The sequence below is a fragment of the Tiliqua scincoides genome, chromosome 4, assembly GCF_035046505.1.
Source record: "Tiliqua scincoides isolate rTilSci1 chromosome 4, rTilSci1.hap2, whole genome shotgun sequence".
Classification (NCBI taxonomy): Eukaryota; Metazoa; Chordata; class Lepidosauria; order Squamata; family Scincidae; genus Tiliqua; species Tiliqua scincoides.
Window position 1 is genome coordinate 146987587 of NC_089824.1, and position 25617 is coordinate 147013203.

The window sequence follows — 25617 nt, forward strand, 5'->3', positions numbered from 1 at the left end:
TCTAGATCTCCTTTTTAAAACACTCATAAACCTAGGTGGGTCCCAATGGAGTGTCATTTTTACTCATTATTATTATAAATAAAACATTATTTACCAGTTACTTTATTTAAGCATTTCATGTCATTCCTGTGTGTATTTTGCCTATATACAAACTGTAAGCTGGAGTTGGACCTCACTCAGATTTGTTTTATCTGAATGTTTCTTTGAACTGCATAAAAAGCAGCACAGACTGAAGACTTCTAATCTCATGCATTAGTCATCCATACAGATGACAGGCAGTTGACCACCCATGTGTAAGAGGAAGGACGGGTTGTTTCCACCCTGCAATATATGGACATGCTGGTTCTCCCCATGCTACCATTGGTGATGGCATCAGAAAATGGCTGTTGCCACCCCCTCAGGTGTTGAGATAACTGCCTGTGCAAAATAAATGGGGACAGCACAAGCTTTTGGACATGCGAATCTCCCCCCTGGGCATCAGAATAAAGAAAACATTTGATTTAGACAGCCTCACAAAACAAAAATAATAGTTGCAGCCAGTCTGGTTTGGTTTTGATCTGCCACAAGTGTGGGCTGTATTAGGCAGTTCTGTTTGATTCAGAATAATGACTTGACACCGCAGTACCTTATTGATATCCTTTACTTGCGATATCACCTGCTCCATTCAATTGTGCTTTCCATCGTTATTTCCCAACGTGTGTGTGTGTGTGTGTTTTCCATATGAACAAGGGTCTGAAGGTGACTGCTTTTTCTATAATCTGCCAGGATCTGGAGTATTATTTTTAAATGCTCATTGTGCTTAACAGACTGAATGGAAATATTGCAAATACTTTGCAGGCGTCTGTTGTCATTACATTTTTAAAGTGCCTCTTTATTGACCAGTGTATTTTATTGTACAGTATTTAATGCATTTGGCACTGTGACAGGTTTTCCTGGATTTTAGCTCAGTAACACCGCTGAGCTATCCCTTTTGTCATCTCTGCAAAAGAAAGGTGCTCTCTAGGGAAATTTAGTTTATGTTCATGCTTTTGCTTCTAGTGTCAGCCAGCAGCCTACATCAAGCCACCAGACCTCCTTTTCTAGGTCTGTTCCATTTCACAAAACGCAAACCCTGAAAACAAATCATGATAATCTCTAACTGCTGTTTTATGTAGCGCCAGATTTGGTCTATAAGGGACTGCAGTTTTTCTTGAAATCCCCTCAGGAATTAAAGTCATGACCCCAGTGTGTAATTATAGTAAATTTCACTTTGGGCTTTGGAATCCAACTCACAGTGCTGTGAGCTGGGCAAGATAGCACCTAGGCAGCATTCAAAATAGTCATTGTTTACTATGTTTTTTCACCTAAAGAACAGATTGCAAAAGAGTATTGCTTATTTTTCCTTTAAAAAAAGTCCACATAGAGTACAGGCCATATAATTAACCCTTTAATAATATCAAGTATGTGCCTTCTCATTTGCAGTTCAGCTGAAAGGGAACCTTTCATAATTATTTTCTTCCTCCAAGAAAAAGTGTCACCCTGCCCAATGAAGTTTTAAGGGGAACATTAAAGAAGGGGGAAAGTGTTCACCAAGTGGAAATACAACACCCTAGCACACATTCAGGCATTGCTCCCGCCAATCATATTTAGCTACAGAATGACCTCTTTTTTTTACTAGGTAAGAATGATGCATTATTTTTTAAATGGTACTGAAGATTCCACCAACTGGGCTGTGAAGATGTTCACTCTGGAATTTTGTCTCCACCTGAATGCCAACACTGGGACTGGAATCAATGTGTGAAATGTATTTTATTTTATTTAAAATAGTTACAGGCTGCCTTTTGGTCCTACTGCATGGGTAATCAAGGTAGCTTACAGCATTACATAGAACAGTATTAAAAACCAAGCAAGAAGAATAATCAAAAAACACTGTTATGTTAGGGCAGAACAGAAATGGCGAGCAGGGCAGACAGCCCAATCCTGAACTGCCCGGTGCATGGGGCTGCCATGGCACCAAAATGGCTGCTGCAGTATCTAGCGCACAACCAGGCAACCACTGGTGGCTCCTCAGGGAAAGGGGACTTTCCTCTCCTTCCCCCAGGTAAAGGAAGCAGCCCCACAATAGGGCTACTCGAATCTATGGCAGCTCTGGAGCTGCCACAGAATCGGAGAGTCTCATGTCAGACTGTGTGGTCCCACAAAGGGCTCATGATCCAGTGTAGCAGAGCTCCACCAGTCCCACCACCTCCATTCCTACTCCTTCTCCCACCACACCTCCTCCCTGCCCTCTTCCTGCCTCCCCCACCTTGGAACGCACCTCTCCGCCACCAGGTGATCCGGGTGACTATTTGGTGGCAGAATGCAGTCTCAGTACTGGAGCTGGCCCAGCACAGGCTTGTGCTGGGCTAGCTCTGGTGCTGGCCCACAGTAAGGCCCACAGCCTTATGGCACATTTGCGACAGTGTGCACCAGCGGTAAGCTGGCACACAGGGCTCTGGATAGGGCCCTTAGATTACCTAAATAATTGAAGACATTCATGTAAAGATCAACTGAAACAAAAACTTTGTCCAGGGAGAAGGAGTTCCAACAGCGGCCTACCACTGAAAAATCTCCACCTTGAGTCTCCACCTGTCGCTCCTCAGACTCCAGTGGGATGTGCAGGGCCTTTGATGATGGCCACAACATGCAGGTGAATATATACAGGTTGATGGATTTAAAAAACTTTTAAAAAAATAAAGATCCAGATAAATGTGTAGCTACCAAATTATCATGTTAAACCAACAAGTATGAAACCCATGGGAATTTTGAATGCTTTTGACAATATTTCTGAAAGCTGAAGGACTTACAAAAACCTTTTGCTTCAGAGTGAAATAAAAACCAGAGTGTGCTAGGAATAGATGCCATGACTTGCTTTTACACTTGAGACATTTAGAGGCAAAAGTATATAATTAATTTTTTTTTAATAATGCCATTCAGCTCCAAATTAACAGTTACAAGCAACCTGGCTCAGACTCCTGAGTTGGTCTCAAAATGGTTTTTCCATGGAAACTTTCAAAGGATGAGCTGATATTATGAGGATGACACTGACATGTAAATGCAGTTGTCTTACAAAATTACTGCCCCAGCTTCAGTCCTTGATAGTATTTTGACTAAGTGCACTTTTATTCAGTGAGCAGCCTTAAAGCAGGGAGCTCTATGATTCAAGTGGCATTTCTATCTTTAGTTAAAGTGCTCTGGGAAAGAAAAATCGACTCTCATTGTATCCATGACTCAGCTAAACCTTATGGATATGGTGGACAAGATTCCCCACAGCAGTGGAGGAGTATGTAGCAGAGCACAGTGAAAGGAAAGTAGGATAAACCGTACCCTAGGCAGCTTCCACTGTTCATTTCTGTCTTTTCTGTTCTTGGAATCTGTGCAGAAACCAGCAAGGGTGGTTTGCAGTGTCACACTCTTCCATCATGGAAGAATATCTGCCATGACAAATATGGAAGGTTTTAGGAAGTCGGACCACCAGCTTTTCTAGCTCAGCCACTCACTGGCAAAGGCTCTCCAAAGTTTCAGGCAGAAGGTTTTCTATGCCCTATCTGGAGATGCTGGAGATTGGGCCTGGAGATGCTGAAGATTGAGCATTCCTGGAGGGGGGGGGAAGCACTAAGTTTTGCAAGACACCTCAATTAACCCTTTAAACAGCTCCTCCCCCACGTCAGAGCCATTTCAAGCAGCGAGAGCAATTTGGAGGTGTCTCCTTTGCATTGTTCTTGCTGTTCCAAGTGGTTCCAACAATGAAGGGGAGGGGCTGCTTACACAGCGCATTTCGGTGCCTGCTGTACTTATCATGCCACCCCCTTCTGGCCATCTACTGGTTTAATCTTTCCCCTTACCTGCATTTCTCTGCTTGCTCAGATGGGGGAGGTCATAGCCCCATCTTGCTGCAATTACTTGGATCATTTCCTGTTTCTTCAGCCATAAGATGCTGTCAAGGTGCTTTAGATGTGTGGTCTACTGCTTGCAGGCCTAACCTTTGTTTATCTTGGCTGACAGCATCTTGACAAGATGGTGCAACTACTCAGAAAGCGGTGAATGCTTAGAGAGTGAGAGGTCTCAGACATAACAAACAAGTCCTGTGAAACATGTCCTGTCCAATGAATGACCTGCTGGTTGCTCATCTCCCCTTCTTAGGCAAGGGGCTCAAATGGGTGATGACTGATCAGCTCCAGCCATGCCTGGGAAGCACTATAAGAAGTGTGGAACTGCTTCCTCTCTCCCTGCTTCCTTATGACATGCTAAACCATCTTCAATATTTATATCTGCAGACCAATGATCAAAAAAGGTGCGATGGTGGAAGCTGGCACTACGTACTAGGAACGTACAAACAGTACATGTATTGGCATTCTCCATTCTCTTTGTAGTTCTGAATTCATTGGATACCAGGGGGAGAGTCCAATTTTTCTATATATATTCAAGGGCAAGTAGCAGTATTTGGCTATGAAACTGTTGCTTGGTCTGCACTTTTTTTTTCTCTTTAAAATGGGAATACCCTTTACTCATTTCACATGTGAAATTTTGCTCCCAGTGATTATACTTTTGCTTCGAAAGTAACTGTGCGTTCAGTCGCTTTTGTTGTCTTCACTGGGAGCAATTAGGATTTCCCATCATCTCAATGGTGCTGTTTTCTTCCTCTGCTTAGCCGTCTGATGCAGAGGAAGCCTAACAGGCAATTTGAGAACTTCTGATTAAGAGTAAGGGATGAAAGGCAGGCCGCTTCTAAAAGCTCAGAAGAACTGTGTGATGGTTTGGAACACTAATGAACAACTTGCAACAGAGCTAAATAAAATCCACTCTTATCCTAAGGGTCACTGATAGTTTCAGTTTTGATAATCCTCTTTTCTTTGCATGAAATGGACAATTCTCCCTTATTACATTAACAAAAAAATTATTGTGTCTTTTTGAGGCTGCTTGACGTTAATTATTCCACATAAAGTGCTGATAAATATTAAATTAAATGTCCCTACTATTTCCTATGAAAATCTGTTGTCTTTAATTTCCTGGCTTATCTTTTCCTTTTTATGTAAGTCATTTTCCTGAAGGTGGAAATTGTTATGAGCTTGACCTTTATAAAGCTGAAAGATGGACACCTTTGTAGAGATTTTAAAAAATGTAACTTGAATTTTTTAGTTTAAACTTGATTTTAAGAAGTGATTCCATTAAAAAAAAAATAATAATTGTAGTCTAAAGGCTAGAGAATGCCTTCGCTGTTACATCATTTTGTAATCTGTATTGTCTGCTGAGAGCAGTCTGTTCAGGAAGAGTCTCCTTTCACCAAGCACACCTTGTGAAGAAGTAGCTAGGTGACTTTACTGGCTGTTCTTGCTTCCACTGGGAATCCACCTCCACTCAGTAGTATAGCAAATTAGGGGCGGGGCAGTCTGCCCCAGATGACGCATCTGGGGGTGACATCCATGCCACCTGGGCCCCTACTGAGCAGAGGCTCATGCTGCATTTGGTGGCAGATTGACACTTCCACCTCCCATACTCTGAATAGCTACAAATGGTCACCCCGGATGCAATTTTGTAATGTGCATGATGATGTCATCACATCACCATCAAACCATTTCCCGGTGCTACACATCACTTCAAGTGAGTAAGGGAATGTTGCACAGCACAGGAGGATGGCATCCACCCCAATTGATGCCTGAGCTGGTGACACCACTTCCTCCACCTCCTTTTAACCCTTTACAAGATGAAACATTTTTATTTATGGTAGAATTTAAAGATTGAAGATGCTTGAAATTTTATTATATATCACATTTTTTTACATCATCATTTTATGATGTACAAATGTACATTTTATGATGTACAAATGTTGTACATTTTATGATGTACAAATTTGTACAAATGATGTAGAAATACATCATTTTATGCTTTCAAACATAATAATAATATAATAATATAATAATAATAATAATAATAATAAACTTTATTTGTATCCCGCCCTTCTCCCTAAAAGGGACCCAGGGTGGCTAGCACATAAGCTAGCACAAACATAATTTCACAAACTTCTAGGATTTAATCACAAATAGATTCACAGCCCAATCTTCTCCTCCTCCTCCGCTGGCATAACTGCTGTTGCACCAGGAGAGGCTGCTTTACAGCAGTCACAAAGCAGCCTCTGCCAGCATGCTGCAGGGATTGATGGGAGGAATTTCTCCGACAAATCTGCTGCCGTCCACAACAATGCATCATATGGAACAGTTCAGCTGCTTAAGGACAAAGCCAACCCAAGAATAAATGATAATAGTAAGAACAGGGAAACTCAAGGTATAAATGAAGTGAAAAATTGACAGAATGACTACCTGAACAGCATTTACCAGCTAATGCAACCATCAGCAAGGGAACCAAACAGACCTCCAAGAGAAGGGAGCTCCAGAACTTGGGGACCTGCTATAAGTCTTCTCCAATCAAACTTCAATAAAGGGGGGTAGGGAACTGAGTAGAGTTCCAATGTCATGGGCAGGCAGATTCATATGGGGAGAGGCGTCCTCAAAATATCCTGCACCTCGGTTATTAAGTGCTTTAAGGCCCAAATCCTAACCCACTTTCCAGCACTGGCATAGCTGTGCCAATGGGATGTGTACTGCATCCTGTAGTTGGGTGACAAACACAGAGGCCTTCTCAAAGTAAAGGAATGTTTGTTCCCTTACCTTGGAGCTGCATTGCCCTTATGTTAGTGCTGGAAAGTGGGTTAGGATTGCGCCCTAAAGGTCATAACCAACACATTGAATTAGACATTGAAGTCCTACTTGCTCTAATTTTGAGCAAAAATGAGGACTACATAATATGTTTTAACGGGAAGTTGGATTCAGTTGAATGCAAGTGTTTTTTCTTTCAATGTTGGTATAATTTTACAACTATAATATCATCTAATGAATTTGTTTTTCTCCGAATTTTATCTGGTGTATGAATTTTACCATGAAGCCCATTTTGCGATGCCATTTATACAAATTTGTAATGACTCATTTAAGGAACCTTGACTGTGGATTTCAATTCATCATGGATCAGTAGCACAGTAATTACACAGGAATTATCAAAGAACATATTTGCAAATTGCCATCGAGGCAAAAACTTAGGCATAGCATGATAAAAGGTAAATTACTTTTGTGTAACATCTCCTTCATGAAAGATTTCTATTTTCAGATGTAGTCAATAAACATTGCAGAAGCATTAGCATGTCATGGGAAGTGTTATTATCTGAAATGAAAGTTTATTATTGAACATATGCATACACATGCTTCTTGATCTTAACAGTAACACTTTCAATTCTCAGTTTAATACTACCTCAAAATTATGTGTGTGTCAGGGTCAAGAGATAGGTAGTCAGAGATGCAGGTCAGTAATGCACAGTGGTCAGCATGCTTACTCCTTTCTCTCCCCTGTTTGGACACAGTTGAATGGAGAAAAGTTTTGGCAGGGTGAGGGCACAAGCCTAACCAGGTCTACTCAGAAGTCTATTTTGTTCAATGGGGCTTACTCTCAGGAAAGTGTGGTTAGAACTGCAGCCTCAATCCATTACCACCAGCTTAGGAGACAAGGCTAGCTAGAGGACTCCCTGGGCAGAAACCATGTTAGAACAATACTGAACATCCAGGGTTCCTATCAAAATTACTCTCACGGTAGTGTCTGCAGTGCAAAGAGACATGACGATCCATTGTACTGCCTGTATCAAGAACCAGGCAGTCTCAGAGTTAAACTGTAAAAGATGTATTAAAAGTTTGCAAAAAGAAAAATGGTGATGACTAAACCAAATTTACTTTAAAAAAAAAGAGTAAGGAGAATTGAATTTGGCAAAAAAGGGGTCCCTGCAATTATATGGGCCACCAGCAGATGTCCCTGAGACCCTGCAGAATGTCATGTATGTGCTTTAGCTCAGAGTAGAGACTGCAAATTTTGAAAGAGGCTTGTCTGAAAGAGTTTTGCACAGCTAGGGAAGACAAACTCTAAAACATAAAATGCCAGCGATGTTCTACCTCTCAGTTCCTTCTCTGATGGAATCTCTGGGATGATGGAACCACCAACTCCATGGTGGACTTTCCTAGGGCTGTCCAGAGGAAGGAGAGAGAGAGAGAGCTTCTGGCCAGGAAACTACTTTTCTTCTTTGGCTGTAATGATGTCATCTGTCTCTTTGACTGGAGGAGTGCCAGCTATCCGGTCATTCCGTCCCATCAACCTGAAACTGACTGAACTAGTTTTGCTGGTCTTACAGTTCAATCCTATGCTTCCCTGTGCCTGCTGGGGCAGCTGTGCCAAAGTGCTGCCTGGAGTCTCCATGTCCCCTTCCCCCAAGGAAAGCCCAAGCCCTGGCAATGGGTCTCCTCACATCTGCGCCAGCTATTTTGAACTTAGAACCCAACACGAAGTTCAAGATCCAGTGGAGCAGGGCTCTGCCAGTCCAATCCCCTCTCGCCCCAGTTCCTCCCCTGCCCATTGTTCCTCCCCTTGTTCCACTCCCCAGAGGCTGCATCACTGCCTGGCAGTGTCACTTACTCCCGGCAGCAGCACATCCTCCTCCTGTTGGTGCTAAACCCAGCATCTGACTAGTGCTGGCCCAGCACCAGCACTCCCTACTTTCCAGGTGCAATAAATGTGCTTTCCAGCACATTTACAGTACCAGAGCTAGAGCTCAGCGAAAGTGCTAAGTAAGTATAGGATTGGGCACTTAGCTGCTGAATCAGAATTGCATTTCCTGCCCCCCTTCTGTCTAGCAGCAGAAGTCATTTGCATCCCAGCTCTGAATGACACAGACTGGTGTTATTGAGTTTAAGCTTGCTCCCAATGTAGGGAAACTGACAAAATATGCACAAAAATGTGTGTGTGTGTGTGTGTGTGTGTGTGTGTGTGTGTGTGTTTCTATAAAGGAATAGAAACACAAAATATAGTGATTTCATGATAGTGCATGTACAGGTTGGCCCTTGGTATCTGCAGGTGATCCGTTCACGGGACCACTCGTGGTTTACGAACCTGCGGATGTTGAGATCTGTGGGAGGGGCCCTCAGAGGACCTTTAAGATTGTGAGCCCTTTAAGGGAAGGAAGGAAGCCATTACTTATTTGATTTTTCTCTCTAAACTGCTTTGTGAACTTTTTATTGAAAATTGGTATAATAATAATAATAATAATAATAATAATAATAATAATAATAATAATAATAATGCAACCAAAAATGCCTTCCAGGTGTCCTGAGGTGTGCACACACACACTGCCTCCACATGCCTCAGAAGGAATCCCAGAGGAAAAACTTCTGGTTTTTTGTCAAACTGGAAGTGCTGCTCAAAAGTTTCTGGGAAGCCTTCTGAGGAATGGGGAGGCCACATGCAGAACACCTCCCAGACATGAACAGAAGGCACCTTCAGTTGTGTCTAGGAGGTTCAGTGAGATCCTCTAGATGCAGGGCGGGACCCATAATAAGTCAAATCCGTCGGTCCCAAACTTGCGACAAAAGAGGGCCAACCTCTATGGTGCATCCAATGTAACTGTATATTTTCTAAGCAAATACAACCCTGAAAACTTTTTCTAAACAATCTAAAGAAAATTTCTCGGAATTCAGACCCATCATTTGCATTAGCAGAGCAAATAGGTCTGAGCCTGGGCAAAGGCCAAAAGCATCACTTTTTGGCACTAGTGACCGACCTAGGAGCCTGGAGAAGGCCAATTCTTGCATTGGAGTGTTTAGTTTGATGAAGAGATAAAGTAGAAGGTCCACCAAATGAACACACCAACCCAACAATAAACCTTGGCTCCAGGGGTTGCTGGGGTTGCTGCAGACAGGCCAGTCTGCCACCCATTAACAACACACAAGAAAATTGGAAACATGTAACTGAGTAATGCGTAATTTGAATGAAGTGTTGATTAATTTATGTTGCAATATGATGGGATGTTGTGCAACAGTAAGGGATCCCTCTAGCAAGCGTTAAATGTCACCATTCCAATCTGTCTGTTTGCTTTCTAAAACACCAAGGCTACAATCCTATGCACATTTACCTGGGAGTAAACCCTAGTAACTATAATGCGACTTACTTCTGAGTAGACAGGCATAGGATTGGGCTGCAAGTTATTGCCATACAAAGCTAGTTATGCAGATTTAGAGAAAGACCTCTGAAAATAAGGCTGTATAATTATTGAAGTACAGGTCTAGCCTATTTATACACAGATTTTTCATACACGGATTTGACTCAACACAAATGGCCCCTGCAAATGAGAAAGAATGTGCTGATCCCTGGAGAAGGGGAAAAAATGCATCCCTTTAAAATCAGTTTAAAAACTGAACAGTCCTTTAACAACAGCCTCCTTAATGAGAGAGAGAGAGGGCAGCAAGCTAACAATCCATCAGTCCTTCTCTCTTCTTCGGACCCCTCCCTTCTCCCTGAGCACTGACATTGACATTGGAATGGTGACATGAAAGAAAGATACTTTGCATTGGTGAAGGGATGGGTGTGCTTGGAACAGAACCCACACGAATAATTAGTCTCAACCTGTAATGCTAATCAGATGGATTTTAAGAGCAAAATCGAAAACAATTTTTTGGATGTCTTACATTATTCATGGGTTTTCTATTTATACACATGAATGAAAGTGCAAACTATAAAGAGCAGTCAGTACTTTGTCACTTGCTTTATGTTCCATGCTGAGCAGCTGTAGGAATAACGCCTAAACTAGTGGTTTCCCTCTAACTCAGCCCAGTTTAAAACTGAAGATTTGAAAGCAAGTGTTGCTTATGCCTGGGAATAAGAGAGCTTGGGATATGAAGAGTATTATGGCACCTTTTTCACAGGAATATAGTTAGTGCTGCAAATGGTCTCAGTGATTACTAAGTGAACATATCCCACCTTGCTCAGAAATGTACTATATAAGAAATAGTGCCAGTGATCCATCTGCTGCCTGAACCTGATGATAGGAAGCACTAGCAGAACACATGTTTTGCCAGTGCTGGCTACCACAAAAGTGCCTCAAAGTGCTCCTGTGCTTTGCAGGAGCACAGCCAGAGCCTTCCTGCATGCAGAGGTGTGACAAAGGCCCTCCAGAGCAGATAAGCCTGGTGCAGGGCGGGGGGGGGGGGTGCGGAAGAGGAAGGAGATAGACTAGGGTTGGGTAGGTGCAGATTGGGTGGATCACACCCAGGAGGGGTGGGGATTGGCGGTAGCAGCACACACTGAACCCTGCGTCCCTTCCCAGCCCTGATCCGCCTGCACAGATCCATGTGAACTTGCCAGCGATATTGCTGACGCAGGTCTGAGTTTACCTGGGATTTCCCCTGGGGCAAGGGGACAAATTGAGACCTCCAGAAGACAAAAGTCCCCTGTAGGATGCAGTGGAAGTTGTGCTGGCACTGCTGCATCACTGCGCAGGGACTGGGCTGCTAGTTTACTATTGTCTGTACCAACTCACAGTGGATCTTCAGAGTTCCAGACAAAGGACTTTTTCAGCCCTAACTGAGTTACTGCAGAGGGAACAGCCAAACATAAACAGATAGGTCCAGTACTCAGGCTTTAGCTCTTCTGAAACAGGAAAGTCTTTTTTAAATAGGAGAGTCTATTGGTTTTCCATAGCATTCTGAAACTTAATCTTTACATGAAAATAAAATAATTGCCACACTGGGATTGACTGCTGGTGGATTTAGCCTAGCATTTTCTGACAGTGGATGGCCTGATGCCCTAGGGAAGTTCACAAGCAGGGCCAGACAATTTAAGTGCCTGTTAGACCCTCAGCTCCTCACTGGAATTGTCAAAATGCTCTCAAATGGTTTTATTTGAAGACCCTGCTTTCTTGTGCTTTGAGAGTGATCATGTATCTCAGTTCACTTTTCCACACTGTTCATAGCCTCGCTATCACTTTTCTGCTTTCTTAGAATCTGTCATCTTGGACCATGTTAGGATTACCCCGGGACTGCCCTTCCCCCGCCCTGGAACACCTCCCTTCCGCCTCCTCCCTGCCTCCTCCCCACCCTCCCTAGACCCCTGTGCTGGCCGAACTCGGTCAATGCAACTCACCTGGGAGCAGCTGCCGCGGAGGCTGGATGCAGCCTCCATGCAGCCTCCATGCATGGATGCAGCCTCCATGCAACTTCCTCCTCAGGAGGCGCAAATGTGCTTTAAGGCATGTTTGCCACCCTCCTAGGCTGGCACAAGGGACTTTAGGTGAAGTTAGGGTTGAACATTCAGACACCTGCAATTTTGCATCTGTCCATAGTTTGTCCTTGCCCTTGAGATCTCTTGTGCGGCTTTAAACAAGCCTTTGATCAATTGAACTTCTCAGTAACAAAAATGACACTTCATTACCATGAAGAATAAGATGAAAACCAGGTTATTAGTGACTGCTTATTATTCATTCAGGTTGTTCATTATTCACCTTTTTCTTTCATTGGCTTTCAACTCAATCCTATCCACCTTCAGCGCAGGTGGAATACGTGTTCCACCAATGAAAGTGTTGAGGTCTGAACCCAGGAAATCACTCAGGTCCTGTGCACAGGAGGGAATGTAACAAACGCTGTGGTGAACAGTCAGTTTGTAGCAAGTAACAGGCAGCAGCTGTTTCTGATTGCTGACTCTGTGCAGCTGATTGTGGGTGTGCCTTGTGCATATACCAAGGCCGAAGACAAACACTCCTCGGTGAGTGAGGGGGTGAGTGAGGGTGAGCGTGTAGGGTGGTGAGTGTTAAGGAATAGGAATCAGGATGCCGTATATGTGTGTTGCTGTATGACTGACCAGTGTTGCTGTAAATATCCTTGTATATAATATATCTTGGTGATGGAACCTAACTCTCTCGTGTCAAGTGCCTCTTTGCCTTCTGAGAGATTGCCTTGGACATCAGCCTCGAGTTTCTGTTGTGCTGCTGTTTGATTTTGCTCTGCTGGAGACTCCTACACACACCCAAACCTCCCTGCAACAGAAAGCTGTCACAAAAGCTATGTAAAGCACTTTGTAACGGCGATAGTAGCTGGCATGCCAGCAGGAAGGCTGGAGCCTTCCTACACATGCCAGTGGAGCAAAGGATGCCCACTGAGCAGATACATCTGGCATGGGGTGGAGGGAGTTCAGGGACAGGGTGGAACAGGGAGGAGATGGGGCAGAGGACTGGCAGATTGGGTCCAGGAGAGGGATGGGATCAGTGGCACCAGCACACACTGTATCCTAACCCCTTTCCTGGTCCTGATCTGCTTGCATGGATCAGTTCGAACTTGCTCCAGCCATATCTCTGGCACAGGTCGGAGCTGACCAATTGTGGCTGCATAATTAGGGTCCTTGAGAAAAGCTTCCAGTGATGGAATCTTAGGGTACGACGCATTATGAATAGTCATGTTGGTTCACTAGAAAAAATAATACCAAAGGTCAAGTAATACCTTTGTGTTATATAATAATAATAATAATAATAATAATACAGGTATTTATATACCACCTTTCTTGGCCTTTATTCAAGACTTTATTCAAGGCGGTTTACATAGGCAGGCTATTTAAATCCCCATAGGGATTTTTACAATTGAAAGAAGATTCTATCTTTCAAGAACCACAACATTCAGATGTTTCTTTCTGATCTGGTTTCACATTCTGGCCTCCATCCTCCCACACTCAGAGCAGATGGAATAACTCGGCTCAGCTTGTCAGCTGCTTCAAGGTCGCACGGTGCCGGTGGCCTCGAACTGGCGACCTTGTGGATGTTACCTTCAGGCAAATGGTGGCTCTACCCTCTAGACCAGACCTCCTGCCCATATATAAAGGATAATTCCTTTATTAGGAATAACTAAAATATCACAAGTAAGTCAGCAAGCCCTATGGTTTGTAGTTTTGTAAGTCTCAAGTGAAGTGCAGGAGGTTTAATGCAGACTTAATTTGATTCATATCCACTAGATGCAAGACAGATTCTATTTTTGTCTTGTTTAATTACAGATCAACCAATCATTACACCAATCGTGGAATGTGGCCCAGGGTTCCTCCCCACCTACCCCCCATAATAGGGACTGGGTGAGGGTTGAAATAGACCCATGGTGGAGGGAGCTTGAGGAGTTTTAGAACTGTGTCCCTGCCTTAGTTTTATTCTCAGTCGAACCCCACCATTTCCCACATGCTTAAGCTTCCACTAGCTTTCAGCAGAAATCTTTTTTCTCTTTAAAATGGAACTTGGGCAGCACGATTGGGAGCAAAACTGCAGTGGGACTCTGTTCTGAACCGCTCCCACATACACATCTGTTCTGTTTCACAAAACCTCCCCCCACCTCTAACTAAAAATGACAGCCCACCAGGCCATATGTAATGTATGTATTATCTCTCAGAGCGGTTATGAATTGAATAAAATAAAACCAGTTCCTAGGTACTGGAACATGGCTGTGTGTGGCGAGGTTCACACAAAGGTTTATCCATGTGATTCTGTATGCAGAAGAAGATTACTGCTTGCTTGCATGTGTGAACTGGAAGCTGTTGGTCAGTTTTGACTATGCCACATGAAACCCAGAATCCTCTGTCAACAACCATGTGATCTTCTGCAATTATTTCTGTTATCCACTGGAAGAATTCATGAAAACCTGCTGAGAACTCTTAAAAGAGGAGCGTTTTACATGTGTTTTTCTTATATGTAGCAGGGAGAGGAATCCCAGCAGAGCATCTTCCATCTTGCTGGTGTCTATGGGGAGAGGGAACCATTGTTTGCATTTCTTTTGATATCTAAACTGCTTTGTGAACTTTCTTTGATTGAAATATGGATTATATGGATATTCTAAACAATGATATCATAATCACTGGCTTCACTAGGGGAGTGCGGGGGGTGCGGCTGCACCAGGTGACACGCTGGGGGGGTGACGCACCCTGGGGGGAGGACGCGCTAACATCGCGGGGTTAGACGCTACTGCAACATGCCATACACCGTTGGATGCAGAATGGCCAGCGGAATGCAGTGCAAGAACACAGAATTGAAATCGCTGCTTTCGTTCAAAAGTTATGGCCAAAAAACCGGAAGGAAAAAATGCTTGGAGCCCTATGGAAAGTGAAAGTGAGCTGTAGTGTGCGTTTACTCATGAGTAGGCATACTTGCCATAGTCTGTCGGAAAGGGCAGGCTGAGAGGAATCCAACAACACCAGAATGGTCCCAATCCAATTAATGCAGCCCCCCAAAAACACCCGAGAAGCCCCCCCTCGCAGCTGCGAGCCTGAGCCTGAAACAAAGCCACGTGGCTGCATTTACTCGCTAGTAGGCGACTTGCCTTAGTCGAGGCAGGCTGAGAGGCTCCAAGGACGTCAGAATGGTCCTCATCCAATGAGTGCAGCCCCCAAAATACCAGAGAAGGAGGTTCCTCCCTCCCAGCTGCCTCCCTCCCAGTCTATGGAACCCTATGGAAAGCAAAGCAACCTCACAGTCGCATTTACTCGCGAGTAGGCAGACGTGCCTTGGCAGGTGGTCAGGCCAGGCAAAGCGGAATGTGAGGACACCAGAAGGGTCCTGATCCGATGGAGCTGCTCCAGAAGGAAGCCTCCCCCCTAAAAAGAACAAAAAAGAGGCTTGAATGATAAGGGGAAAGTTTTCTATTTTGCACTTGTGAAGCCAGGTGGGTCTTTATTCTGTTGTACCTGAAATAGAAGAACTTTAAACTGGGCACTGGGGAGGGCTGAAGAGCTCACTGATTCTTTTTGGGGGATTGTTATTGCATGCAGACTACAGAGTAAGCTCCATTGACCACTATGGGACTTACTTCAGAGTAGACAGGCATAGGATTGGGCTCACAGGCTGCAATCCTACCCACACTTTCCTGAGAGTAAGCTCCATTGACCACAATAGGACTTACTTCAGAGTAGATTCACTTGGTGGAACAGGTCTGGCTCCCCCTTATTTAATTATTTTATTTTAATTTAAATATTTATAATTATTTTAATTTGTGTGATGATGTCACTTCTGGCCATGACATCACTTCCAATGGGTCCTGGACAGATTATCATTCTAAAAAGTGGGTCCCAGTGCTAAAAGTTTGAGAACTGCTGCAATAAGGTGTTAGTAAGTTGACATGGGGTGTGTGTGAGACTCTACAAGTTTTCAAAATCACTAAAATCAGAATTTGGAGGAATAAGGCCATTATGTTATATATCAACCAATCGCTTCTCGGCCTTTTGGCTAACATCAAGTGTAGTATCTGTTCTTATCAGTTTAATATCTGATATGTTCACATTGAAATATCTGTGTTCTAACAAAAGGAACAGCCAAAAAACCAGTGGGGGCGGGGTGATGGTACATCACCACACCCACCTGGGGTGTTGCCCTGCCCACTACATGGGGTGACGCACAGGCCTCCCGCACCGGGTGACGAGAATCCTAGTGACGCCACTGATCATAATAAACAATCTGTAGGTTAGTCATATGAACTCCTCCAGACAACACAGATTTTAATGGAAACTTGTTCTCAATATCACACACTCTTTTGTAAATTCTTTTCCATTATTTTTGAGCTAGGTGTGGAGTCCTTGGCATTTACTGCCTAAAAGTTTTTTTTAAAAAGCAAACATAGTCATATAGAAGTATTAGGATAATAATGTGTTCAAAGAAGCACAGAGATTTGCCTTTTTAGTTCTTTGGTGAAATAGCACATTTCATCTGCTCATGTTTGTGTTTTATATATATATATATATATATATATATATATATATATATATACACACACACACACACACACACACACACACACACACACACATATTGTGTGTGTGTGTGTGTATACAGTGTGTTGTAAACATTATCTTTCAAAGAGTCTCCATTGCAGATTGCTACCAATGACAAATTTTAGGACATCCTTTATTTCAGAGATCCATGATGCAAAAGCTATCTTGGTAATTTATGAGTAAACTGCAGCATAAAATGTTACACAAACAGGCAGCTAAAATTAATGTCCTATTCTTTCAGGAAAATTTAACTGTTGCGTTATCTAATACAGCCTAGATAACAGTTTTCTTTGACATTACTTGTTTTTCCTCCTTGTTTTTGACTGCAAGTTCCTTTCTTGATTATTTTGATTATTCATTAAATAATTTTGTAGATAATTAAGCCATGAAAAAGAGTGCTACGTAAAGCTTTCTATTTCACCACATCTTATTTTGGGAGATGTACTTTTATTTCACATTTATAAACCAACCTTCCTCCAAGGAGCTCAAGGTTAGGTTTGGAGGGTTTGGGGGACAAAATCCACTGATTTAATCATCTGCAATTTTGATGTATGCATGGGTATCAAACAGTAGGTGTACATGAAGTTCACTTTTTTCCCCCCGAAAAGGAACTGCAAGTGCCCCATTCTGGTCTGAGGGTATGAGAAAAGGTGAGGGTTAATACTTTAGCCCTGTGCTAGTCTGCCACAAATGATTCCCTCCTGAAGTGGCTAGAAGTCCCTAAAACAGAGGTCTCCAAACTTTTTGGCCAGAGGGCCGCATCAAATATCTGGCGTGGTGTAGAGGGCCAGTAAAAAAATATTTAAATATAAAATTTAAATAAATAAATTAGAGATGGAACTTAGATGAGTGAATGAATGATTGGCTCATTCATTCAACCTCTTTGGCCCTCAGAACACCCTCCAGGCACAATCAGAGCACAGTTCTGGTCACGTTCAGCTGAGTGGGCCAGAGGCTTTCAGGAGACAAGAGGTTGGCTGCAGGCCAGAAAGAGGCTTGCTTTGGGCTGCATCTGGCCCCCAGGAGACCCCTGCCCTAAAACATGACACATAGTTTGACTCTGACAGCCCAATCCTGAGCTGCATGGGGCACAGGGCTGCAGTGGCGCCAAGAATGGCTGCTGCCATATCCTGAATGCCTCAGCTTGCCACGGGTGGCGCCTCAGGAGAAGGGGACTTTCAACCCGCAATGGGGCTGCTCACTTTACCACCCACCAAAAGGTCGGAGGTAAGATGATCGTGTAGGGTGCCGAGCCCCACATGAATGCCTTGGATCTGGTGGAGCAGAGCTCCACAGGACCCACCTCCCTCCCTCCTCCTGGCACACCTCTCACCCACCCTTTCTCCGCCCCCACCTCCCCGTCATGTCTCGTCCCCGCTCCCTCTCCACCCTCTGCCTGTCTCCCCCCTCCCTGAAAAGCCTCCTTCCTGCCCCCTCCCCGCCCCCGCTCACGTGTCATGGCTTGGCAGTCTGTGAGGCCGCCAAGCAGCAGAGGACAGGTGCACACCTGCCGCTAACCCAGTTCCAGCCAGCGCTAGGCTAGCATGGGCACTGGCCTGGCGGTAAGCCTCGCAGACATGCCTTACGGCATGTTTGCGACAGTGCGCTCCGGCAGAAAGCCGGCACACCAAGCTCAGGCTTGGGCTCTGAGTCAGCTACCCAGTCTCCTTAGGTGGTCTCCTAGGTAAGCCGAACTCAAGCAGCTAAAAAGGAACTCAATCCAACATCCCAGATTGTTGAATATTGGGGTGGGGGAGGGGAATGAATAAAATTGTTGGTCAGTTGTTGGTTGGAAAAAAGTACAGAATATGTAAACTGTTTAATAGTTGAAGAATGCAATTCTATCCATACTTACCAGGGAGTAAGTGCAATTGACCAAAATGGTATATCTGAGTAGACATGCATAGGATTGGGCTGGATATCTTATTTTCTCTGATTATCAGGAAGAGACAGTGTCCAACTGCAGAATCCTCTGCAGTTCTAATGGAGGGACTGATGATGAATACGATGCTCCCCAAGAATCCAGGCCATGCTATGTTGTGCCATTCCATGTTGTTTCAATTTGACTCCCCAACTGGTCCATTCCACTCCAATAACAAAGGGACCTGTTCACAAAATAGATGTGGATTTTTTGAATGCAGCTCTTGACCTTCCTTTAGTTCTTCTCCAACACTGTTTTTCTCAGCACACTCAGCAGGAGAAATGTCTAAGCATGAACTCATGGTCCTTAAGTATTGCTGCAACCTTCCATCACCAGGGGAAATCTTCATGAAAAAAGTCTGCAGTTTTGCTAATGCATAAAATTTCATCTGTAGTGAGTGATGACAAGGCCATTCTGCAGTGTTGTCATCACACACAAGTCTTGTCATGAATATAAATCAGTTCAGTCACTCAGGGAAAGCAAACTATTGGGAAGAATTCTCAGATTGCTGGTGCAATGTGGTCATAAGAATGACACCTGGCAGAATGTCAGAAATAGGGCGCAATCCTAACCCTTCCCTAACCTGTAAAGCACGTTTGCACCTCCTCGAGGGGAAGCCAGGCTGGCACTCCAAGAAGCACCGGCCTACAGAGGCTGACAGATGCCTCCATGCCAGCTTCCTCTCAGCCGCTTGGGTCGACCTGCCTGTGCCGACACAAGCGGAAAAGGTAGGCATGGATGGTGGGAGGAGGAGGGAGGGAGGCGTTCCTGGGTGGGAAGAGGGAGGGTGATGGGCGACCCTGGGGCGGGCGAGGAGAGGGAGGCGGGGCTGGGATCCGGCAGACCCCCGTCCCCCTCAGGAGGTGGCGCAAGTCCGAGGAGACCCATTGGGGCCAGCAGCCCTTACCCAGGGGTAAGGGGAAAAGTTTCCCGTGCCTCTGGCCAAGCTGCTGCTGGCCACAACCCGGTGCTGGATACAGCGCAAGCCTCCTGGCTTGCCTGTTCCAGTGCAAGTTAGGATTGTGCCCATAGTCTCTGCCAGACTTTACATTCTTTCTAATCCTTTCCTTCAGTATATTGTCTTCTCTAGCTTCTCAACTTGTCTGTATGATTCTCTTCTGTAAAAGTACCCACTGGAGAACTGTGCACAGTAGACCACTTACATGGAGTAGATTAGTATGCTCGATTTTTATTCAGTAGATCTATTGAGAGTAGATCTACAGCATCAACTTGTTGACTCCATCTTCCTACACATTGCCCATATTCCGAAATAAATCTGATCCCCACAAGGTTGTCGTAAACCTATTGCCTTAGGGTTTAACAATGGTGGACTTATCTCTTGCCACTCCTGGGGCAAAGGTCCGCAATGCTGCCCCCCTGCACGACGGCATCCTACCTTCAAAGTGCAGCGGAACCTTGCGTGACTCTAAGACCAACTGGAAAAGCCTTCTGAGGCTTCCCCACAGTCTTAAACTGTACTTCCGAAAAACCAGAAGGAGTTTCCAACCGCATCAGGATCCTCAGTAAGGCTTCCTGCGTGGTCCTAGAGTCGCGCAGGCTGAGTGTCCCGGGCATTTGCCCTGTTTGCCCAGTGCTAGGTCCACGGCTGGGGTTCAGCCTTAGCCTCAAATGAGGTGAATCGGTTGCTTGCTGAGGAGCCACTATGGTTGTGCTTCCAACTTGGATGTAATGATTAAGGTAGGGGTATTGTGCAGGTTGACATTGTCCAGTAGAGAGAAGATATCGCTCAGTGAAAAGCACATTCTTTGCATGCAGAAGGTTTTGCATGCCAATTGAAGAGGCAGAATGCAACTGCCTTGTAATATTCTTTGTGATATGGTGCTGATTCATTTTAAATACCTTTAAAAATTCTGAATGTTTTCCCACCAACTCAAAAATTCAAGATGAGGTGTGGTATTCTGACATTGTAGCTGAGAACAGGGTTAGCTGATTTCCAGTTACTGTGATTAATGATCTTTTGGATTCTTTGCTTTGCTTTGGTAAACTTGACAAGATGTCTAGTGTTTAATCACTTTGAGATTACTCTAGTATAGTCAGTGTGTTTCTGGTGCTTGGAAAATTACACAGTTTGTGCCTGTTTGCAGAAGCTAACGATGGAACTCGTTAGCCTGGGAAGGCAGCTCATCTGAGAGAAGGAAAACTCTGATCTCAAACCTCCACTGCCTTGTGGGTACATCCAGTTATGGAAAAGGCTTCAGGAGTCAACCTCGAGGCAAAATCCAGAGCCGGAGTCCCTGAGGCAGTTCATGGCTGAACACAGTCACGTTCTGGCAACTCCTGCGACGCCGCTGGAACCAACCGTATTGGCCTCTGCCTTTCCATTGGACCATTTCAGCAATGTGGAGAGGGGGGATTTGCTGCATGGGCAGCAGTCTATCCTCCATATCTACTCTACCCAGGCTTCACGCACTGGAGAGGACACTGTTCCAGAACCACCATTCAGAGCGCAATACCCTAGTCTTCCGGGACTGAAGGATACCAACAAGAGCAGAAGCCTGTTTTTATTGATTTATCAGGGGTCAGTGAAAAATGTGTTTCTGTAATATAAAAATGCTTAATGCATACTCTTCACTCGAACAATTTCACAGCTGTATTAGCTGAGCATAGTAACATATTAATTTTTTAAAGGTTGAGATTTAAAGACATCCTTAGGCCTTGAATAGCTGGTTCATTGTCGTCATCAGTTCAAAGGCTCATGTGTGTCATGGCTCATAGCAAAACAAGACCTTGGAAACAAGAAACTTTGTGTAATTTGTCATGGAACATTGCATGGGTCTGTTGTTGGTAATTGTGCTAGAAATTTGGTATTGAACAGTCTTTTCCAAAAAGGTCATGCAGGATCACCCATCTCGCTTCAGATCTAAAAACATTGCCTGAAAGAAGTCTCCTGCATGAATTGCAGGATTAGAAGTCTCGAGAGCATCACTTAAGTGATATAGACATCAGGGCTGCAGGCTTAAGTCAGTACAGAAATCAATTTAAAAAATGGTTATTATGACACAAATGCAGTCAATGCAGCAATACCTTGCACTTTTGTCTGATTAGAGTCCAGAGCATGGATATAAAAAATGGATGAGTGTCAACGCATATATGTACGTATGGAACCTTTATTGGCATTAAAAACAACATCAACATCCCAAGCAAAAATACAGGTCCAACCTTGTTATTCATGGATTTTTTTATACACAGATTTGACTCAATACAAATGCCTACTGCAAATGAGAAGGAATGTGCTGATCCCTGGAGAAGGAAATAAAATGCATCCCTTTAAAATCAGTTTAAAAAACTGTACAGTTCTTTAACAATGGTCTCCTTAATGAGAGAGGGGGGGGGCAGCTGGCTGACAATTCATCAATCCTTTTCTCTCCAGGCAATCCCTCCCTTCCCCCCTATAGTGAAAGAAAGGTGATCACTTTGCATTGGTGACAGGAGGGACTGAGTGAAGCCGCTTGGAGGAGGACTGATTGATGGCTTGTCTTCTTAATGACTCTTTTCTTACATCACAAAGGTCAGCAAGGCTGTTTTTAAATCACCGGAGGAAAGAAACTTTGTTTTTTAAATTGATTTGCTATAGTGCGTTTTTTGCCATCCAGGTGAGTGCTTGGAAAGTAACTCACGCGAATAATGAGGCTCAACCTGTACATACACAGCTAAGACAATCCAACACTTTAGCAATTGTACAGTAATAAGTAATTAAATCAGACACATAAACAACCCCAGACTATTCAGCAGAATGCAATCATGGTGGGTTATAATTGAACCCTATCTCACTGGAGCTCAGAACAGTGAGTACAAAAGAGGCTACATTTTCAAGTTTCTCCCTCTCCTCTAGCGATAAGAAGGTGCGGAGAACCACGTGTTCAAGCATTTCCACACACTTCATTCCAGGGGGCAGGGTCTCTCAGATTTAGGTATATGATTATACAGACCTGTCAGCAAGGCTGAAGGAATGGCATTGCATCTCGCTAGCATAAAGGCCCTCCTTGCCTGTGGTTTATTTAGGTGGTATAAATAAGATGCTGTCACTAGAAAACTGACAGACAAGTGAAAAAAACTGTGGGGAGCACATGGTATTTGCTGTTCTAAAAAATTCCTGGTGTTTGATATCTAAAGATCTTTCTCTAATAACTCTAAATGCCTCAGCATGCCTAGCCCCACAATATCTAAACCAAACAATTTTATCTGGTCATTGAATTCTATAACCTTGCAGAGTAGAACCTGCAGATGCCCGATCTCGTCTGATCTCGGAAGCTAAGCAGGGTCAGGCCTGGTTAGTACTTGGATGGGAGACCGCCTGGGAATACCGGGTGCTGTAGGCTTATACCATAGTCTTTTGAGACTGAAGGTTGCCAACCAGAACCCCTGTCCAATCGAAGTTGAATTAGAAGGCCATCCTCGTCTGCACTATAGAAGATACCCATCCAAAATCTGGCAGATCTGGCAGAGATCAAAGCATAGCATTATTTAGCTTGCAGATTTATTTTCATCAATGAAAAGCATAAATATGAACTATATAGTGCACATGAATACATGCAAAACTGAAATAAGCAGAAAGAAAAGAAAAAGAAACATGAGTACATATTTGACATTGTGGAAGGTTGAATGAAATTGAATGGAAGAAGAAAGCATGTGGACAAAGTTTGAAATGTAGTTATAATTGAAAACGACTGAAAGAGAAAAATGATGGAAGTCAAGTGGATGAAAGTCAAGGTATTGTTGCATTCATTATGGACACATTTGTTCGTTTTGGCAGAAATTTGGATTTCTTTATCAATCACAATTTCTAGGAAGGTATAAATTGTGACTCAGGGCACAATCCTAACCCATTTTCCAGCATCGACATAAAGGCAATGCTGCTCCTAGATAAGGAAACAAACATTCCCTTATTTTGAGGAGGCCTCCATGAGTACCACCCAACTGCAGGATGCAGCACATGTCCCATTGACTCTGCTATGCCAGTGCTGGAGAGTTGGTTAGGATTTGGACCTCAGTTATTTATTATTATTTATTTACTTATTGGATTTGTAATCCGCCTTTCTCCCCAAAGAGCACCCAAGGCGGCTAACTACATTTAATAGTCATAAAATATATAAAATAAACAATAATAAAATAGATAACAGATAGATAGCCTCAGTTACATGAACAGAAGTCTCCTTGTCAAGGTTCTTATTTACAGATAAAGGCAATTAACAATTTACTTTTATTAATAGCCATATGGAAACTGATTTTACAAAAATTTTACTTTGATTTATATAGATAGTTGATTATAACAAGCAGATTTACCTTCATGAATATTGCAAGGATGGTACATTCTGCATTTACAAAACATAACCAAACAAAACCTCAATTAACTTCTTCGGTGTTATAAAACAAGCTCTTGTTATCTGAGAAAAGCAGGAAAGATCATTCACATCATTATCACTGAATAATGCTTTTAAAATACAGATAACCACACTTTCTGAGGAACTAGAGATGACTAACAAGAGCAGGATAGATATGACAGACCCCAAATCAACTTACAGTACAAGAGAATAGAGCAGTGGTTCTCACACATTTAGCACCGGGATCCACTTTTTAGAATGAGAATCTGTCAGGGCCCACTGGAAGTCATGTCATGACCAGAAGTGACATCATCAAGCAGGAAACTTTTTCACAATCCTAGGCTGCAATTCTATCCACACTTACCCAGGAGTAAGTCCCATTTACTGTCATTGTTAAAAGAATATACAGAGTAGCTTGTTAAAAGTACAGGTCTGTAACATTTCCCCAAATGCAGTCACATACCATGGGAGCATCAAGTCTAATATATTAAAAATAAAATATTGAAATGAATGGGGACCCACCTGAAATTGGCTTGTGACCCACCTAGCAGGTCCCGACCCACAGTTTGAGAAACACTGGAATAGAGCAATAAGTAATAGTGGTGTTTTCAAGAGTCTTAGCCATGGTCTGTTGGCAACCTTCAGTCTCGGAAGACTATGGTATCGCGCTTTGGATGGTGGTTCTGGCACAGCGTCTAGTGTGGCTGAAAAGGCCAATTCGGGAGTGACAATCCCTTCCACACTGGGAGCAAGTGCAGTCTGTCCCTGGTCTGTCTCCCTGGCTATGGGCCTTCCTTCTTTGCCTCAGACTGTTGGCCAAGTGTGTCTTCAAACTGGGAAAGGCCATGCTGCACAGCCTGCCTCCAAGTGGGCCGCTCAGAGACCAGGGTTTCCCACCTGTTGAGGTCTACTCCTAAGGCCTTCAGATCCCTCTTGCAGATGTCCTTGTATCGCAGCTGTGGTCTACATGTAGGGCGCTTTCCTTGCACGAGTTCTCCATAGAGGAGATCCTTTGGGATCCAGCCATCATCCATTCTCACGACATGACCAAGCCAACGCAGGCATCTCTGTTTCAGCAGTGCATACATGCTAGGGATTCCAGCTCGTTCCAGGACTGTGTTGTTTGGAACTTTGTCCTGCCAGGTGATGCCGAGGATGCGTCGGAGGCAGCGCATGTGGAATGCATTCAGTTTCCTCTCCTGTTGTGAGCGAAGAGTCCATGACTCACTGCAGTACAGAAGTGTACTCAGGACGCAAGCTCTGTAGACCTGGATCTTGGTATGTTCCGTCAGCTTCTTGTTGGACCAGACTCTCTTTGTGAGTCTGGAAAATGTGGTAGCTGCTTTACCGATGCGTTTGTTTAGCTCGGTATCGAGAGAATGAGTGTCGGAGATCGTTGAGCCAAGGTACACAAAGTCATGGACAAACTCCAGTTCATGCGCAGAGATTGTAATGCAGGGAGGTGAGTCCACATCCTGAACCATGACCTATGTTTTCTTCAGGCTGATTGTCAGTCCAAAATCTTGGCAGGCCTTGCTAAAACGATCCATGAGCTGCTGGAGATCTTTGGCAGAGTGGGTAGTGACAGCTGCATCGCCGGCAAAGAGGAAGTCACACAGACATTTCAGCTGAACTTTGGACTTTGCTCTCAGTCTGGAGAGGTTGAAGAGCTTTCCGTCTGATCTGGTC

General features: G+C 43.9%; 1 protein-coding gene, 1 non-coding gene and 1 pseudogene across 2 annotated transcripts in view; all 3 read left to right on the forward strand.

Moving 5' to 3' along the window:
* Positions 1 to 25617, forward strand: part of NEGR1 (neuronal growth regulator 1) — a 544743-nt gene that overhangs the window by 438796 nt on the left and 80330 nt on the right. The window lies entirely within an intron of this gene.
* Positions 16104 to 16294, forward strand: LOC136650619 (U2 spliceosomal RNA). Its single transcript, XR_010794447.1, has one exon. It is a non-coding gene; the product is annotated as a U2 spliceosomal RNA (small nuclear RNA).
* Positions 22802 to 22926, forward strand: LOC136650146 (5S ribosomal RNA; annotated as a pseudogene).